Consider the following 19,407-nt stretch of genomic DNA (forward strand, 5'->3'; position numbering starts at 1 on the left):
TTTGAAACTAAAAGTGCCCCCGTACTTTATTTGGTAATTTAACGGCATATGATTTAAATCAATATAAAATTCAAATACTTTTGTGCCACCTGTTGGATTTTGCTACTAATTACATGTGGCTGGAACAACACTGCTGTGTTCAGCCTGGGAAGTGTTGCACATAGTGCCAATGGGTGCACTTATGAAAATACTTTGCCTTTTTGAAATATTTTCTCTCTGGGCAGGCAGATTGAGCTGGTTTTTTCCTCCTAAAAAACCTAACCTATAAGTTACAGACTGCATTCCATGAAGATGCAGTTTGATGCAAGGCTTGAGTCATGGTTCCTCTGATAATGCCGTAATAATTATTTGGGAATGTTATTAGCAGAGGAACTCCAGTCTGAAGGCCCGGGGGGCAGGAATGGCTGGTTCTAGGTGCACAAAGCCATAAATGCACCTGMCAGTATCCGTGGTTCAGGAAAGGGAGGAGTACTGCAGGACTGTGCTTTCCTCACGCCTGTGTATACACAAACAAGTACCAGCACTACTGCTCAGGCTATCAATCACGGGTGGTCATAAAACACAAAGCATGCCAAGTGTTATACAGCTGAGAGTCTCTCAAAAAATAATTTTGTCTGACCCTTCTTCAATAGCTGTCAAGTCATAATGTCAGGACACATTTTATCATGTAAGAATAAGCTGATTTTATTTCATATTKCAGTGGCCAGGTTTATTCATTATATAGTCATATTTTTTAGAATGACCAGGGATAAATGAGCTGCAACTAAAATCACATTCCTATAAGAACCTGAAAATTAATGATTTTATTTAGATTTCACTAAAAGAGAAAATTAATGACCTGGGGGTTATCAGCTATCTTACTTGTTATTCCTTATCTGTATGTAATCACACCACAAACACTTTAGTGTTCTTTGAGATCAAGAGGTGTAGGAGCAGGTGGGGAAAAGCCTGGAGAAGGAGTGGCCACTCGTTCTTCCTCCCAGCTGTAGCTGCAAAACTGGATGTGGAAGGTCTCCACGATGACCCTTCCTTACCGTGACAGGTGAAGGTCCCATCGCTGCTTCTCATGAATGGTGGGTTACAACCATCTCTTCAACCGATAGAAAAGTACACTAAAACCAAGAAACATTCTCCCACGACAACACCAGAAATAAGTAAAACCCCAAAATTGCTTTTATTCGCCTCCGTTTACATTTTCTTATATTATTTTTCCTATTTTCAAGCTAAAGGTATACAGGATGAGTAATGCATAAAATTAGAGGTTGTCGTTGGTTTTGGTTTTGCATACAAAGACAACCGTCTCTGATACACATTTCCACAGTGTATTCTGCCTTTATGTTAAAATGTGAAAGTTCAGAAAGATATGAAGTACTGTTTAATGAAAACATATTGTTTGTGCTTTTTAACACATTTCAGGCAAAAGACTACAAAATTAGATTAAAAAATTAATAAACTATATCAGGAAATAGTGTGTACACTGTTTAGTGTACACATTTCAGGCAAAAGACTACAAAATTAGATTAAAAAATTAATAAACTATATCAGGAAATGGTGTGTACAATACAGTGTTACAGTGCTGATGTCTGTCAATCTGATTCAGAGAAGGCTTTAGTGATATATTTGGCTGAGTCTTCTATTAGCAAAGTGTCTTTAAACGGTTTCAATTGACCCCAATTTTATTGACTTTGAATTTTGCGATAATCCCGCTTCAAAATCTTCTCTGGTTTTATGAGAACAATTTTCCACTGTTTGAASAGCCAAAAATACCCACAAAATTTACAAGATGACACAAAACCAAACCAAGTAAAATTAAAGTGTTTACACACTGGTWCTTTGCTCTTGGCAAGTGCATAAGTGACTTCACAAGATGCAAATCAGTGCACATTACATATCACACATCTTTTTAGACCAGTCTGTAGGCACCAAGAGCACGTCTGGGCCCCAACACAATAGCTGTTTTTTGTTCAGTTTCTACAAGCTCATAAATAGCATCTCAGGCTTTAGTTCCTAATGTGGTAAAAAAAAGTATGATGGATTGTAATAAACTGAGCCCAGTTATTTAAAAAATGCACAGCTGACTTTGCTTTCATTCCCATCAACTTCTCTCTYATGTGGATGATATTAATTATTTCTTGTCAATTTATTTCTACTATTCTAAAAAGCCAAGAAGCAAGGAAAGCAGTCTCATACCATTTAAGATCTTTGCTGTAAGAGAAAAAAAAAGGATTTAAAGAAGCCGTTGAGGTTCCCATTTAGCTAGTACTTTTAAAACCAATTGTAAATAAGCTGATGAAATCTCTTATACAGTGGAATTTAATATTTAAGGAGCCTTTCTTAGAGTGAAGAAGTCAGTAAAAGTTAATCATCATGAGCCAAAATCCAAAGAGAAGTWCATCAGTTAAGGAGGAAACTGTGTTTTTTCTAATCCTCTTTCTTAAAAAACCTGGATAGACTTCTTTGATGCAGACAAKGTTAGGAGAAAAACTTTTGGCTTGGAATTGATATCAATCCTTTCTTAACTGAAGGAAGAACTATAAAAGAACTTAAAGTGGCACCCTACAATAATGTCAGAGACCTGCAGAAGTCATGACACATATGATGCCTCAGCTTCATAAAGTYGCAAGGAATGCAAATGCAAACCTTCAGTGGGAGGGAGGGAGGCCAAGAGGGAGGCTGGAAGGGAGGGAGGGAAGGAGACCTTCACTCCCTGGCTGATCTCTTTGCAATTTGAACTGCAGAATGAGGTAGCCCTTTGCAGTGAYGGACATGCCTGGAGGCAAGCCCAGAGAAGAAAATCCTGCACAGAAGGAGGAGGAAGGGARAAAAGAAAAATAAAATGTATGGTTCTCCTTCAAATCGGAGGAGCACATGGACTATTCTAGGAAGCCATCTTAGTTAGGAGATGTTGCTCATAGCCTGTTCTTCCTGGCAAAGAGCTTAACACTACTTAGCTTGTGACTTTCATCATCCTTTTCAATTCTTCTATGATTTTTATTGCTATGCTATGATTTCTCAGCTCGTAACATAATTTTAGTTTTAATGCCTTTATTTTACAGCCCACTCAGAAGGGAGTCAAATTCCTTTTTTCCATTCCTCTGCATTGCAAAAGACCTGTTTTTCTCTTCTTTCTTTTCATTTTTTCCTTCTTCCTTATCATATWTTCCTTTGGTTACCCCAGGAGCACCAGCTTTGTTAACTGATCTTGTGTGATACATTGCTCAATCTGTGCCCTTCTTTGTTTCTAAAGTAGACATAAAAAATAGGCTAATTAGGGAGACAGAGGAGTTGGAAACATGTGAGATTAGTATTTATTTCTTGGATTGGCTAGAGTTGCAGCTGCAATTCAGGCTTAATTTTGCCTGGAAAAAAAACAAAAAAAAACAAAAAAAAAACAAAAAAACGGTTTCTGCAATGACTACAAACAGGCTGAAAAAATATTTTCTGTAGATGTCGAAATATACTATTGTGGACGAGTATGTAGAAATGTGCACAGACAGTGCAGAAATGTATGGGATATTGTTTTCCTGGTTCATAAGGGATACGTTTTAGGTGATGGTCTGTGTTTCAATAACTGTGGGAGGAAACCCAACATTAGAAAGTGCATCCATCTTCCYGGACAAAAGAGAAGATCAACTTCCCAGAAACTTTTGTCACGGAGTCAATTCTTACACAATGACATGCAATGCTAAATAAATCATTTTTTGAATTACAAATTGAGAATCCATCACTCTAGATAAATGTTGTTCATTGGGGGGGAGAGTAGGGAAGGATGACCTAAGAATGAGAGTAGAGAATCTGTCACTCTCATTTTGAAGTGCCAGTGTGAAAGTTGTTGCCAGCTTTTAAAATCTCACATTTGACTTTCAAGTAATATGTGTATGGTTAAAAGCCAGTTAGATAATGGTRGCATGATTTGGTCGTGCAAGGCAAATGGCACAAATTAAAATTTTGTTAAAATCTACTCTCTGTACAGACTTAGATAAGGCCTTTATTTGCTTTAGTTATGCTTGGCTGTCCTATTCAGCAGAGTTACCAGACTGATATTAACAAGATTTAATGTGTAAAAGTAATGCCATCACTTTGTATTTTGTAAGACAGCCTCTTCGAGGTCTTTTTCAGCCGTTCAAAAAGTGCAATGACCAACTATACATTCAAGCAAAAGCAGCTTGAACATTGCCAAAAAATGTGACCATACCTTCCATCACTGCCCTAAGTACCTGTAAGCTAAGGTTGTATTCGTCTCTAAAGTTCACACTAGCAGAATTTTATCTACAAGTGTCAGCAGGAAACACTCAATTTACCTGACAAATCATAAAACAATATTTTATGTTGTAAAGAAACTTTGGACTCTGCCAATGTGCCAGTCAATAGGTATGTATGATGAATCATCAAACAAATATTTCAGTGCATGAGGAAAAAATAAATCTAGGTTCAGCCCACATGCCAATCAATCAGAGATTGCCTGAAGAATCATGGAACACATTTGGAGACAAGTAAAAAATTTCTGGGCTCTGCCAGGATGCTGGGCCAATCAATCACGGTGTGGCTGATGAATCATGAAACACACTCTGCAGCATGTCAGCACACATACGTGGTTGGCACAGTTCTCATCATCCCGAGTTTGTCTTGCAGTTAAATTGACTGAAGGTGAGTTATAGGACTGTTTTTTCTCCCACCTACTGACCTCTGCAACCAGCTACTTTTAAATCCTCTTGCCCTGCACTTCGTTAAAAGTGGAGATTCAAGACAAAGGTTCAACACGAGAGCAAACATGGTTTCGATGTCAGACGAGTTGTTAACATGCTGCTGAAAGCTGTTGAACACGTATTTTGACAACAGAACAGACACCTACAAGAGTGTTATTCTCTTCAAAGTTTGCCGTGTTGTTTACATGGAAATTTAATATAAGACATAATAAATATGTAATATATCACATGATAATAATAAAAAAAAAAAGATAAAAAAGTAAATCTGGGATTTTTATTCACTGTCCCAATTGCAATCTTTTTACCTAAGGAATTTCTAGCTTTACTAACATTCATTCACCAGGTGAAGGTGGGAGTGCACCATGGGACTGTGATCATTTTGTTCTCTTGTCTCAGCCAAAGTTGTTCAGCACAAAATATTTCTCCTATGTAATGGTTCAACCTTTTACAACTTACATCAAAGTCAGCTGTGTGAAATTAACATTGTCTACAAGTCTGTTCTCCTTTGTCTTGTGATCAGCCCCCATTACAAATATTTCAGTAGTATGCTGAAAAGCATTTTCCCCGATTACACAAATACTCATCTTGTGTTACATTTTCCACTTAAGATTTCTGAGTCTAAAAATGTGTATTTGAAAAAGCAACCTTTTTATCGAATCCTAACTCTTGCAGAATTTGAGTATTCATTGTGTCCCTCTATATAATATTATTTTAGGGTTCATTTTTTCTAGACCAAGGCAGAAGTTACTACAGCAGCAGGAATAACATTTGTATAAATGACAGTGGCAGTCACATTTGAAAAAAATATTTTAAAAAAGCCCATACTCATTACACATTTTTCCATAGTCAGCATGGCCATGTGATGAAAGGGTGAAAGTTTCTTGCAGGTATTTCATCAGTAGGTGTTCCATTTTTATATTAAAGAACAACCTGCATCTCGATACCCCCTGAGTACACTGTTCAGTTCCTTATGGACTCTTTRACATCATCATCATTGTTTTAATAAACAGATTTCTCAAACTTTCCTAATGATTCATCAGCATCCATGCAGCACAGCATGTACAAATGTCTTAATACAGCATTCAGAAACATCCCAAGCTGCAGGAAATTTAATTATAACCTCTTGTTCTACCACATATAACATTATAATCAATTTGGTAGAAAGAAGTTTGGTTCCCTATGCCAACAGACAGAYAAACCATTGCTGATTTCATAGGAGTAGATAAAGAAAAAAGAATGTTTTTAATAAAAACCTCAATTATCAGCTAAGGGAAATTTTGATTTGACATTTTATGTACCTTCTGTTACTTCTTAGTATCCATTAATAATTTTTTTCTGRTGGTTATTAGCATCCCTATTCTTATTCTGAAACTAAAAATTTTGATGGCAACAGGGCAACAAACAGTTTAAGTTGCGAAATGTACTATTAGCAAAAATATAATACACAGGAATTATAGTTTTCTACCTTAAATATAATTTGATAGCTATAGTCAGTTCCCTATGATGTCAAGGTGATGGTAGGCACGTTGCAAGGTTGCATCTATGAATAATATAATACTACTGAAGGAAATGCTGGGGAAGGATCATAAGTTCTRAAATAAATATGCATGTGTATATATTTATTTTCATGTATATTCTGAACACAAGTGTATATCTGACAGACAGTTTTTTAAGGAATCAAAGGATTCCTGATATCTTTCACCATTCTTCATAAAAATCAACTCTTGTCACTGTTAGAGGGTCCCTAAAATTTGCACATATGGTCCCATGTCAARTTAAAAATATGCTGTGAGGAATAAATAATGATGGTAAATAAATTATGAATGGAGAACTTACATAAAAAATACTAYTTTTGGTTCTACATTTTAATTTCACTTTTCAGYCTTTGGAAGCRTGCATTAAAAATATACTTCTCCTATCCTWTGCTGGGAATATCAGCCAAATAATTAGACAATATGAATCACCAGGGCTATGCCCACTGATATCAAAGAATATGACCCTCTATGTTCATTATTTTAAAGAACAAGTACTTTTCCTGCTGTGGTCAGTAAATGTCCATTTCTTTATTTCAAGGTGAGTTGCGCCAAATTGTCAGCCTTGTTTATTTATGCTTCACTGAATTAGGCTGTAAAGGATGCAGAAAAAAAATGACTATAATATTTACGAAATAAAGACTAAGTCCAGTTCTCTCCAGGATGAAAATATGCTTTAAAGACGTCTGCCAGCTTCAGAAATATATTGATTTACCAGCGAGTGCTTGTTAGACCCACCACTGAGAAATAAAAAACAAGACTTGGAAAAGTGAATCCTTCCCAAAACCAAATTTTGCAAGGGTTATCATATACAGATGCTGCTTTATTCCAGCAAATGTGTGCCAGATATGCACAGCTGTCTTTCTGTCACTTTTGATCCACCTCAGTATGTCTCCCCTGCTAGTTCTGTCTGTACCTTGTTGAAGGTGTTAGAAGGGAAAAAGTTCATTTCTCATTCCAAAACTTTCACTTCTGTAGTATCCATCCCTCTCCTATTTCTGTGGGGCTTTTATGTCTCTSTGACAAGGAGGCCACAAACAATGAGAAGGTGTTGACACACTGATTTGATATAAAAATTCATATTTGAGTTGCCCATGACATTAAAGGCCTGAAACAATAATAAGGTGCTAGTCCCTCCTCTAAAAAGCAAAATACTGATATTTTTCACTAAACTACCTGAAGCTTATGATTTAAAGGCTTGTTTTGTCTGCTGATAGCCCCAAGCTGTGCCCAGTTCCTGTACAGACAAAAGGATAAGAGAGATGGTGACAAGCACACACCCCTTTTATGAATCAGAGAAACAGTGCTCTTCTTGTTCCCTAGGCAGTTGAAACCCGAGCCACAGTTTTACRGCTTAGCACTTACCAGCTGGTTTTCACGGGAAAGGCTTTTAAAATATATACGTACATTCACACACACACATGCACCGAGTAACATATTTTTGATTCTGATGACAGTTACAGAAATATAGAAAAAATGTCTCTAAATCATGTTCCTTGTTGCAACTGAGGCTCTTTGTATCTTCTCCTGTGCACCTTGGACAGGGGAACAGATTGTGCCTCTCCTCTTTTCATCAATCTTTTATGTATTTGAAGGCTAATGTCATATCCCCGTTCAGATGTTTCTTCTTTAGGATAAATTACTGCCAGGTTGTTCAACTTCTTCTCATAGCTGATATTTCCAAGTAACCCAGGCTGGATATTTTGCTCTTGCTATTACTTGGAGCATGTTGATAGAACAGAAGGTTTACTTGTGTATCTTGGCATGGCATTTCCATGTTTTATCATCTCAGTGAGGTGTTTGCCTTTCTTTGTGAGAGTCTGGCATTGCTTCCTACCCAGTTCATCCTGTTTGCTGCCCAGTCCAGTCCTACACTTGATAGAATGGATGAATTCTTTAAGTACCTCAGCAGTCAGCCCAGATTGAAACCGGGGAACATGCACACTGAGTTTTCTCTTCTTTGCGGATTTATTTGGGCTTCTAACTTTCTAGATACTTTTGTCTGAACAAGTCATCCAATAACCCTTTGTAGGTAATGGCAATGAAAGGAAACAGGCAAATCTGTGGTACAATTCATCTTGCTTTGCCATACACATTATCAAGTAGGTCAAATGAATCACCCACTATCTGATTCAAAATTCAGGAATGTGAACAAGGAAAATTGGGAAACAAAGAAAAACAGGTCTATCAGGAGAGATGGAGAAAATACTAAGAAGAAAGGGGTAAGAAAAAGACAAGAGAGCAGAAAGTGGATATAAATTGTGAAGGCTTCATTGGTCATTTAGAAATAGCTGCAAAGATCAAGCAAACAATAGCTGTGTGTGAGTACTGAATGGAGAAAATGCAAAGTGAAAATAAGCTACAAAATGTGCAATGACGGATTCTGTATGTATTGAGAACTTCTCAACTAAGAAACTTAACTACGCACATGGAGAATTCTCGACAGCAGCTGAGAAGTAGTACTTTCTTTTAAGGAATATAACATGTCTTTTGGAAGAGGAAGTTGGTTTGCCATGGCAGATGCAGTAAAAAGAAATAAAGAATGGATGCACRTAGGAAGCAAAATTTTGGTCTTTCTGGTTTAGATACTGAGATGTAAGAAAGAGGCAAAAGTAGAGAATGGAGGAGAAAGTGGAGCGAATTGAGTGGAAAGGCACCAGAATAAAAGGAAAAGAAATGCAAAGAGGAAGAGGAAGAGAAGTGTGGAAAGGCAAACATAAAGCTGAGGGCTGGATTATATAAAGAAAAGCCAGTCAAATAATGCCAGAGTAKTTTTATCTACCTTCAGGAAAAAAACATACTGGAGAAACATTACATGTAATTGCACTGAAAATATGCTTTTGCGAGTCACTTTTATTCTTCATGTGAAAAAAAAAAAACAAGTAAATGTATTACAGGAACATTTTTGTACTTGTTCATCTTGAAATATCCCAGAACAACATTTTGCATTATTATGTATTCTTTGCAAGATGTCTTAAGCAAATGTTTTAAGTGTTTCTTAAAACTAGTCCTTAAGTAGTTTAAAACACTAGAAAAAATATATGAGAYGATTGTAAAGCTGTTTCAAGTTCTATGCTTTCATTACTTTAAACATATTACCTGAAGGTTTTTTTTTTTATATTCTTCTCATGCACAGAAGAAATTGGCCCAAGAAAAGAAACATTCCTGGATAATGGGAAGCAACATGTGTGTATTTCTAAAAACAGAGAAACTCTTTGAACATCTTCCAAAAAAATCCTAGTRTATGCACACATTCTTCCAGCTAAAAGGAGAGCTAACACTTGCTGTCTTCTCACACATTGCTTTATTTTATCTTATGTATTTATACAACTACTGCTTATATCCTGCAGTTGATCCATAAAGAGTAGTTTTGGCTGGGTGCTCTTCCTCCCCACCCCCATCCCTGGTGGATCTTAAGGAGGAATTTTATCTCAGGGGAGAAGAAAGCAATTATTTTTAGGTAATCCTGTCAGATGGGGAGAAGGGCACTGTTCATTATAACATATATCTTAATCCTACAATCTTCTGCCTTGCCTTCTGGTTCAGCCTGTGAAGGTGGAAAGCGGCAAGGAAGAGAGCAGTCCTTTCCACTCTGCTCTCCTCTTTTGGTATTGCTCACATTTGAAGAAGCTGGAAGGAATCACTTAAAGAACAAGGAGACATGAATTGCAAAAAGAAAAAAAAAAATAGCAACTACTGCTCTGCTTTGTCCTTTGCTCCAYAGTCTCTCAGTCAGTGAATGTGAGTGGCTCTTGGAAACAGAATTAATGCCAGGTGTTACCTCCTGACAGTAAGATGTACATCGTTCCTCTATCAAATTTTTTAAATTATCCTCATATTAGTTGGTAAAATATAACATTGGGGCACAGTTTAAGGAAAGAAATTTTGTACATCYGAAGTAATTGCTTTTTAGAACCAAGCTCAGAAATATCCAAAGAAAGGGGAGCTACTTCAACCTAAATAAAGCATGAAATTGAACAAGAGGTAGTTCTACTGAGAACGGGCAGTAAGGGGCCAGACAATGGAAGTTACGTTCACATGGCTCCAAAACTTAATCTTGTGTCCCACCATGGGATATTTGGGATGCAAAAATTCTTTATAAACATGCTAAGGAATGAAGACAGTAGTGAAATATTAGGAARCTAAGTAAGTCATTCATGGAACAGAGAGCTTTAGAAACAGCAGTTTCTCTTCTTGCCAGGAATTGTTGCAGGCAGAGATATCTTACAAATGAGAAAGGCAGCCAAAGACAAAGGCCTGAAATGGCTCACTTTTACTTCCTCATTTTTGCTTCCTCATTTTAGCTGCATTTTTATAGCATCATGAATTGGCAATGCATGAAAAGTGATACTAATGGAAAGAGACATGGTACATACCATGTACATTGGCAGTGGTGGATGGAAATTGGGAAACTACTGAGGAAAGGTGGGAGAGAATTTGGAAGGTGAGTGAGCAGCATTTCACAAGCAGTGATGTCAAAGAGAACAACCATATGTAGTTTTAATTTATTGTTGGGCAAGGATCTAAATTTTTTATTTTAAAGGCACATGTAATTGCACAGAAGGTGCCAAAATAAAGAATGAAATGTCACTTGTATCATGTGTGAAACCATTCTCTCCTTGGAAACTGCAGTAAACCTGCAAAATGTATTGRAAGTCCCATTTTTTTGTCTTCAACAGCAGACTCAACTTGAACCTTACCTGAGATACAGAAATAGACCTAAGCCTACAAAGTCATCCATCTTACTAGTTGAGTTTTGTCTAGTGAGTTGCTCTGTATTTTGATTTTCAGAAACACCCACATATCCATTGCCCCTCTAAATAGASGATGAGAGAACAAATGAGCTACGTGTCATTGAAGGGTCAACTTAGTGGTGTTTTAATGACCTGAAATAAATCACCTTATAAAGCACAGACTCCTCACAGGGAACTTTCTGTCAGCTTTCTCAGTTAGAAGAGGTAGTAGCAGAGACCGCAAGCTTTCAGATGGTCTCGTCAAGGGACAAAATCAGTCTCTGATGATACTCCGTCACAATCTAATTTGCTATTTTGTTTATTACCAATTAGTTGTGTTATTTTTCTTTAATTTACTTGGATGAAGTCAGAAATATAATTGAAGGCAATGTGGTTTTACATGTTTGTTTCAAGTGTGAATGAAATCTCACATACTCATTCAGAAAATAATTGTATAAGAACATGTATGAGCAAGTACATAATTTATGCACAAAATAAAACACAAACTTCTGTTTGGGAGATGAATCCTTTAGAAAATCTAGCATCCTTCCAACATGGATAGGCAACTCTCACACTTTCTAGTGTTTTAGACATAGCCTAGAACAAAAATGTCAGTCATTGCTGTTAGCATGGGAATTGACTGACAGGGAGTTGTTAAGACCCAAACACTAGAACAGGCAGGTGTGCTAGAAAGAATAAAAAGAGAGGAGCATGAGCAGCAGCTTTCACTCATTCCCAGTCTCACCTGCCCATTGGTGTGGAGAGCTGGCAGCAGCTCTTTCACCGATTTTCCTCTGGGCCACAAACCTGCAATCAGGTTGCCCAGTTTAAAGGAGAAGCTTGCACCAGCCCCTTCTAGAAACAATCTAGTGTACCACACAAGTTGGATTTCTGTTTTGAGAACATTTCTGGTTGCTATTATTGGCTGGTTACTTAAATGTTTTTCTAAACATGAACATGTTTTGCAGCAAAAAAATAAACATCACAGCCCTTGTTTCCTTGAGAATAAAATAACTTATATGCCAAAATTACGAGACTCATWTAGATAAAGAGAGCAGACCCATGTTCAGTTTAATCCAGTATGGCTTGCCAAGAGCGCAAGTACACAACAAGCAAAGTCGGATTTAACAGTCTCTTCCATAAAACTGTCCAAACACCATTCAAACCATATGAACTTTAAGCACTCACAATGATCTCTATCAGAGAATTCCACACTTTAATTTAGTGTTAGGAAAACTACAACCTCTTGTCGTCTGCTTTGCACTTCCCAGTTGGTGGTTTTTCACTCCTAGGTTTTGTAGAAAAGGAAAGCAGAGGACAGGGAGTACCCCTCAGTACCCCCTCAGCCATTTCTCCAGTCTGCTGTATGGTTCCTGTGTGGCTCAGAAACCATCCCAGATTTTTGATTGTCCTTGATGCCCTTGTCTGAGCCTCTTGCAGTTCTATCATTTTATTTTTATATGGAGCAACTAGAAGTACACAGTGTGTTCAAGCTCTACATGCCTCAGGGATTCATCACCATCAGGTGGTGGCAGAGTAATGTTAGTTTTCTCTTCTGTTTTATATTGCTTTTCTTAAAATCCCTAACATTCAATTTCTTCTTCTCTCCTTTTACTTTTTTTTTTTTTTTTTTTTTGTCTGCTACTGAATGACTGTGTCACTTCCAGGATTTCACAGAGCCCAAAACCCCAAGACCTTGTTTCTGGGTGGTGATGATCAGCGCATGATGCATGCAAAGTCAGGATTTTTCTCCCATGTACATTATTTCACATACATCTGTGGTAATTAGCAGCTGCCTTTGCCTAGTAATTTAGCACTGTGAGATATTTCTGCACTTCTTCGACAGAATTACATAATTTATTATTTAAATTATCAGCAACAAGCTGTGACCAAAGTCTGACCTTTTCTAGATCACATATAAGTAAGTTGAACAGCATCAACCACACCTCAATTGTAACTGTATTCATTCTGAAGTCATCAAGGGTTCAATGGAAAGCATGAAATTTTATCAAGTCTGTCTTTCTTTATCCTTATTCTTTACTGTGTGTGTATTAGTTCTAGTTTAAGGAGGCAGGCTGTCAGATGGTGAGTAAGCAGACACTGAAAAGCCCAATCTTCATTCTTTTGTAACTCCTACAGGCATCACACTTTGGTCTGAGGGGTAAAAAGACAAAGGAACACACAGTGAAACAAAACATAGTTGAGAAACTATCATGGGAGATAGAAAGCAAGAGGTAAGGACTTAGAAGTGTGGGAGACTGAAATAGAGGACGTGGCCTGGAACTGCATGGATCATTAGAGAGAGTTTCAATACCAGAAAATGGCAAAGGGGAAGTAGGGAAACAAAAACAAAGATGGAGAGCGATTCTCCAGAAAGACACTCAGTACCAAGGGGCAGAAATGAAAATCACTCCCCCCGAAGCAGAAGAAAACACAGATAAGGAAARGAAGGATTCATTTAATGGACAACTGTCCCCAGTATGTCCACTCAAAACTATAAAGGGTGCTATTTTTTTCAAATAAGACAGTGTGAGAGAAAAGTGGAGTCCTATAGGGTATAAAATCACCAGTAATTCTATTCACCATTAGAGCCTGACAGAAATCTCGCATCACCTGACAATGGCTTTGGTACAAACTASAGAGCAAATGTGTGTGTAGCTCAGCAATGCTGTAAGTTTGAGAAAATAATCTGCAAGTAAACAGCCTGTAAAAGAAAATGGTTACAATCTTTCCTAAATCATCTTCTAAAGGGAATTGCCCATGCTGCATCTGTGGGCACTCCTTTATAGGCAGTACTTGTTAAACAGTTTTSTCAGCGAGACACGGTGGATAGAAGATCTAATTGACACTGTCAAAAAAGCCTGTTGCCACATTTCTAAACACAGCAGTTGTTCATAAAGCACCGAAATCTGTGCGTCTGGYAAAACCTCCRTCTGATCTGTAAAATTTGCTCACAAACATTAAACTTGAGTCTAGGGCTGATTCTAAAAATCTTGTTYCTATTGCAGAGCTGTCTCCAAATTGTGGATGAGAAAATCATTTAAGACACCACAAACTCCAAGTTGGAGCATGCTTCACATTTTGGTTTTTGTTTTTCATTAGCTGAATTGATATTTCTTGGCTAGTATTTTTATCTGATTAATTACCAATGAGCACCAGAGTGGTAACTCTAAAACCTTTGCCTYGTTCAGTGTACAGAGAGTAGTGCCAGAAAAAAACAAGATTTCCAATTATGAGCTGCCAAATTCCTTTAGCCTTGTTACAGGAGATCTACTCAGAATGACAAATTAATTCATTTTCATTGCCAATCTAGTCATTGTCCTCTCCACTGAGACTGTCAATAACTGCCAATTGTGATGCTGAAAATTGTGATGTTTTATGAGACACTTGGCTYGCTTACTGGTGTCAAGGGACAGGAAGAAGGTTTGACAAATTCACATGGAATTTGTGCCCTTCATTATTGCTAAAACCTTATACCCAAGGAAGACTTCCATGTCTGAATGTTGAACAATGATCCCCAAAAATGGATCTTAAGAATGGAAAATAACTGTCTAAGAAACAAAAATATGCCTTTTAGCACTCATAACTTTCAGGATAAAATTATAAAATCTTTGACAAAAAATAAGCTATGATAAATTTTTGCAAAGAAAATTTATAAAACAAAATTCTTTAACTGCATGATTTTTAAAAAAAACAGAAAAAAAAAAAAGTTAGGAAAAAAACCACAAGAGACAATAAGAAGTGTATGGACAAGAATGAAGTGACAATGGGATGGGGATTCAAAATAGCTGAGATATGGTCCTCAAACTCAATCAACAGTCAGCATTAGTTTCTCAAGAATTATGAAGATTACCAATATAGAGGGATGGTGAATGAGAGTGGGGTCCATGGAAATAAAAATAAATTCATTTTAAGTGGAASAAAAACTGTAAGATTTAAAAGGGGCAAGAGTAGGGAATAAAAAAAACTAATTTGGTAATCTCCATCCCAATATTCTGAGAAAAATTATCTTCACAATGCATTTACAGTGTCATAGTGGGTCTGGCAAAATACCATCTGATTTAATTACAGTAATGCAATGTATTCAATGTCTGTGTTTGAGGAGAAAGGGGGAAAAAAGTGCTCAGACAAGTCTGTGCCTTGTCAAACATTATATCATACACTAGACATTAGGATAGAGTTTAAAGTAATTAGCAATTAATAAAATGGAGATAAACAGGAAAGGAGATAGATAAATAGAAAAGGAGATAGAGTGCAATATGTATTTAGCACATGTACACTGCATCCACAAGCACATAGTCTTTAATCAGAGACATGATTCTTTAAAAAAGAGAACAGGAATTAAATATACCACAGTTACTCAAATTGCTGTAAAGTGCTTCGTATAGCTCAAGATGGGAAATTACTACTTAAGTGGAAAAGGAGAATGATGACCAAAAAACACAATGAATTGGAGAAAAGTAGTAAGTAAAAGAAAGGCATCAGTGAGTAGTACTGAAAGAGGATGTATGTGGCTAAACTGAGGATTAGAGTAAGGCTTTCTTAAGGCTTTCTAGGATACTTTTCTGTTTATTCAGCATTTTCATTCATTGCCTTGTCACAAGAAGCGGAAGTGAGATAATTACATGTACTGGTGGGAAAATATGTGGAAGAACTGTCGATAAAGAGAAGAATCATGAGTTTCTGTACAAAGCATTTTAATATAATCAGATGGAATTCAGTAGTGGACAGCTGCAGTGAGTCACTTACTAAGACAGAACATTTCTGCTAGAACCTGGTTATTTAGAAAGAAGTGAGAAGCAGAAATACCTGAGTGGATGAGGCAATCACACTGATCTGCTCAGGAATGTGAAGCCGTTGTATAAAAGAGAAATGCAACCACAAGGTGTTCTGATACAAATGCTATTTATAAAGGCAATGGGAAGSAAATGTTTGTYAAAAYAGAGATGTTTCAGRCAAAACTGACYAGTRCTTTTCAGTGAAATTAGGTTTWGCTAGTGARTTTCCACCCAGCTTMAGCAGTGCCACAGTCCTTTGGACTRTCAACAGCATTCTCTCTTGGGTTATCTTCAGCTTCTTCACAATACTTTCAAATGACTTGAGATAAATGGCACATCCAACCTGTACCCAGTGGCGAGCTGATGGCACCTTTTCACTTCCCCAAGCACWCTCAGTAGCTTCTTTTTTGACAGTGTTTTTGACTGCCATAGTTGCCAAGACTTTTGTTAGCAAGCACAGGCTGCTAGCTTTACATCTGGGCAATTTCTACCTTTCTTTCTTACCTCTTTTTTGAAGCTTTGTAGCATAAACTGCTCTGAACAGCTGGGCCTCCTTGGAAAGAGCACAATACCTAAGTAGTTTTGGTTTTTGGGTTTTTTTTTTTTTAATTCCCAAATGTTTGTAATCAAGTACTAATGTGGAGGTGGCTTAAAGTTTGACAGTACTTCCAACAAAAAAAAATTCAAATTTGTAGCTCGACCTAATAGATTCATGGGCTTCCTTCAAGCCTTTTGACATGGGCATTTCCATAGTGGCTCTTGTAATGTCTGGAGAAGTCACTCAGAAGACAACAGATGCTTGGTAGAGGTAGCTTCAGTCCCCACTGACTTCCTTTTTCTTGCATTTGGCACTCTTGCTATCTRCTWAAAGATAAGCAGAGTATTGYCTCTGAARAGTCTYTCAGAGTAAAAGCAATYAAAACTCAGGATTGCAYTTCCATGAGAAAGATCTYCCMCATCCCAGGCACTTTATACAAGACTGACAATACATAATAATTCAGGGCTTGAATAAAAAATACATTATGGTAGGGGAGAGAGGAGATTGTATTTTCCTTTAAGAAAAATTAAAACAGTTCTTTTTCTTTTTGCTTGAACAATTTGCTGAGCCATCCCAAATCCTGGCAGCTCTTTGTGATTACCTAGAACCTGAGAGTAGCTGCTCAGGCAATCTCCAAGGCTGGGTGAGCCTTGGACGTTCCCTGCAAACACAGGGATCGCCCTCCCACCTCCAAGTCGTTGGATAAGACCCTGAATGCTGTGGCAGCACCTTTACTGCCAGGGAAGACACTAATTCACAGCAGACTGTAAAGCTCTCTTCTTTCCCTCTGAAAAGTTTGAAAGTATTATCTGGAAGTGGTGAGTTATCCACTCTAAAGGCAGTCACCAGTGGCTCCGAAGTCAGGCATCTGTTTAATGAGGCTGTGCCTTCATCCTCACGAAAGCATTTCAAAAGGTATTTTGCCAAAGCCTGGTTTGATTTTGTTGAATTGGTTTTAAAATATTTTATGAAAAATTCCTAGGATTTTTATTGTAGGCTGTAACTCTTCCCAAAACATAGATAACACTGGTAATATAGATATATGTTGTATGTTCATATGAATGGCTACTCATAGAACTGACTTTGTAACAGTGTCTGTGAAATGATGTGGCACAACTTGTCAGAGTTGGTCTGTATAGTTCACAGGGAAAAACTCATTCTTAACATAAGCAGCAAACTTTTTTTTTTTTTTTTGCCCTGAATAAATCAGGCAGCCCCCTGCACACATTTGCAGTKTTTTATATCTATGGCCATTACAGTGCTTAGCATTTTGGGTTCAATGCAGATCCCTGAGCTTATCTCTAACCTCTGTTTATCTCCCATCTCTGCTAAGGCAAAGATTAGTTTCTGTGAACATTGAGATGGATCATCTCTGCAGACTGCYAGCTTCTTGTCGCCAATTCCTTGCTTCACAAAGGCTGAACTTTAGAAATTTTGTTGGCCTTCTTCCATCTTAAGTTCCTTCACTCACAGTCTGTCTTCCTAAAAGATATTTCATGCTCTGTCAGGATCCTGGACAACAGAGCTGCTTTTCTCTCACACTGAAGAGGATCTGCTTGGCTGGCACTGCTCACTGCCTAGCAGTGGGAGACGATATTGTGTGTCTCACGTAYGGAGCTGTCTCTAATTAACCAAAYGTCTGTGGTTCCAAAGATAAATGTGGGTGCTGGGAGCCTCAGCTCTATGATACAAGTTTGTGTGCCATCTTCTGCATCTTGGTTCTGGGCTTAAGGAAAATGTTTTTCTAATTTCTCATTCTCAGTGGAGTTTCAGTGCTTGTCAAGCAAGAAGTGTTTTAACAGCTGTCCTAATATTTCAGCCATTATTTCTGGCAAAAGTTTCTCACTCTTTTCGCAACAAGAGAGTGAAACGCTTTACCTTTACAATCACATCTGTATTTCCCAATATCAAGATAATTGTATTTGCAAAATATCTTTGCCTGGGAGACAAKAATACTTTGTCCCCTAACTCCATGCTAATACTGCAAATTTGTTCAAGGTTTAAGGCCTATTTTCCTGTTAAGCTCTCACTTTTACTGTCCCAWATCCTTATTAACCAACCATTATTTCACATGACAGACAGAGCTGCATGTTTCAGCTAACTGTACCAATCTACAGATTTATTGAGGTARGAACACACAGCCTTGCAGATTTCTATGTGAATCATCATACATCTGTCTGTGGAACAAAAGACTATATCTAAGCACACATGTGCATTATCAAGCTGTGGAAAACTGGGTCAACACAATCATGCAGGCCAAGGACAGACTGATGCATCAGTCAGATATTTAACATTCAGCAATGAGGTGTATTTTCCCATCATTTTGTCACACAAGCCCTCTGTCATTCCTCGGTGAAAATGCATTTATCCTGCAGGATAACTTTCCATCGTTTGGAAATCTGAACTCGTTGCTTCAGCTACTGATCCAATAACTGCACTTCTTGTTTAGCACGCTTTGTCTGCACCCTCAGGTACCTTCCTCTTCTTTTCTGTCCAACCCCCTTCTGCAGGAGTGTAGTCAGAAAATGGGCAAAGGCTCACACCACTGACGCCTCTGCATCCTGCTGAGGGGARGATCAAGACTAAGAGTGTAAATGGGGGCAGCTGAGCTATGACCTTATTTCCATTGCCATTTGGTACTTCATATAGGACAAAGAAAGTGCCTGTAATGGACATTTGGGTGTTACAGCATCTCAAATGTCATTCATTAAATATTTTCTCGTTTGCACCTTTAGTCTTCAGCACCACTACTAAGGTGTTTTTGAAAGGCCATTACACAGCTTTCTATGGATTGGTAAATTAAAACTCAATGACAGGATAATACGCAGGGCAATGCCAAAAAGCTGGATGAGAAGAGCTTCACCTAGTAGAGTAAGGAATTCATAATATTCCACAAATGAAACCATAGCTCCTTCTAACAGCTAGTCATCTTTAACAAAAGAATTTAAACCAAGACTTGTTCTTTGTGWTAGTCTGTTGTCCAGATTTAGTAAGAGCCTTCATTTTGAGAAACAGCATTTTTTAAAACATCCAGAAGAGGAAGGAAAATAATACAGTGCTATTATGAAAAATAACAATAAGCTAAGAAAAAAAATCTTAATTATTAATTTTGTAGTAGGA

Source organism: Malurus melanocephalus, unplaced genomic scaffold (genome assembly GCF_030028575.1).
Source record: "Malurus melanocephalus ecotype Western Australia unplaced genomic scaffold, MMel_1.1 scaffold_357, whole genome shotgun sequence".
Taxonomy (NCBI): Eukaryota; Metazoa; Chordata; class Aves; order Passeriformes; family Maluridae; genus Malurus; species Malurus melanocephalus.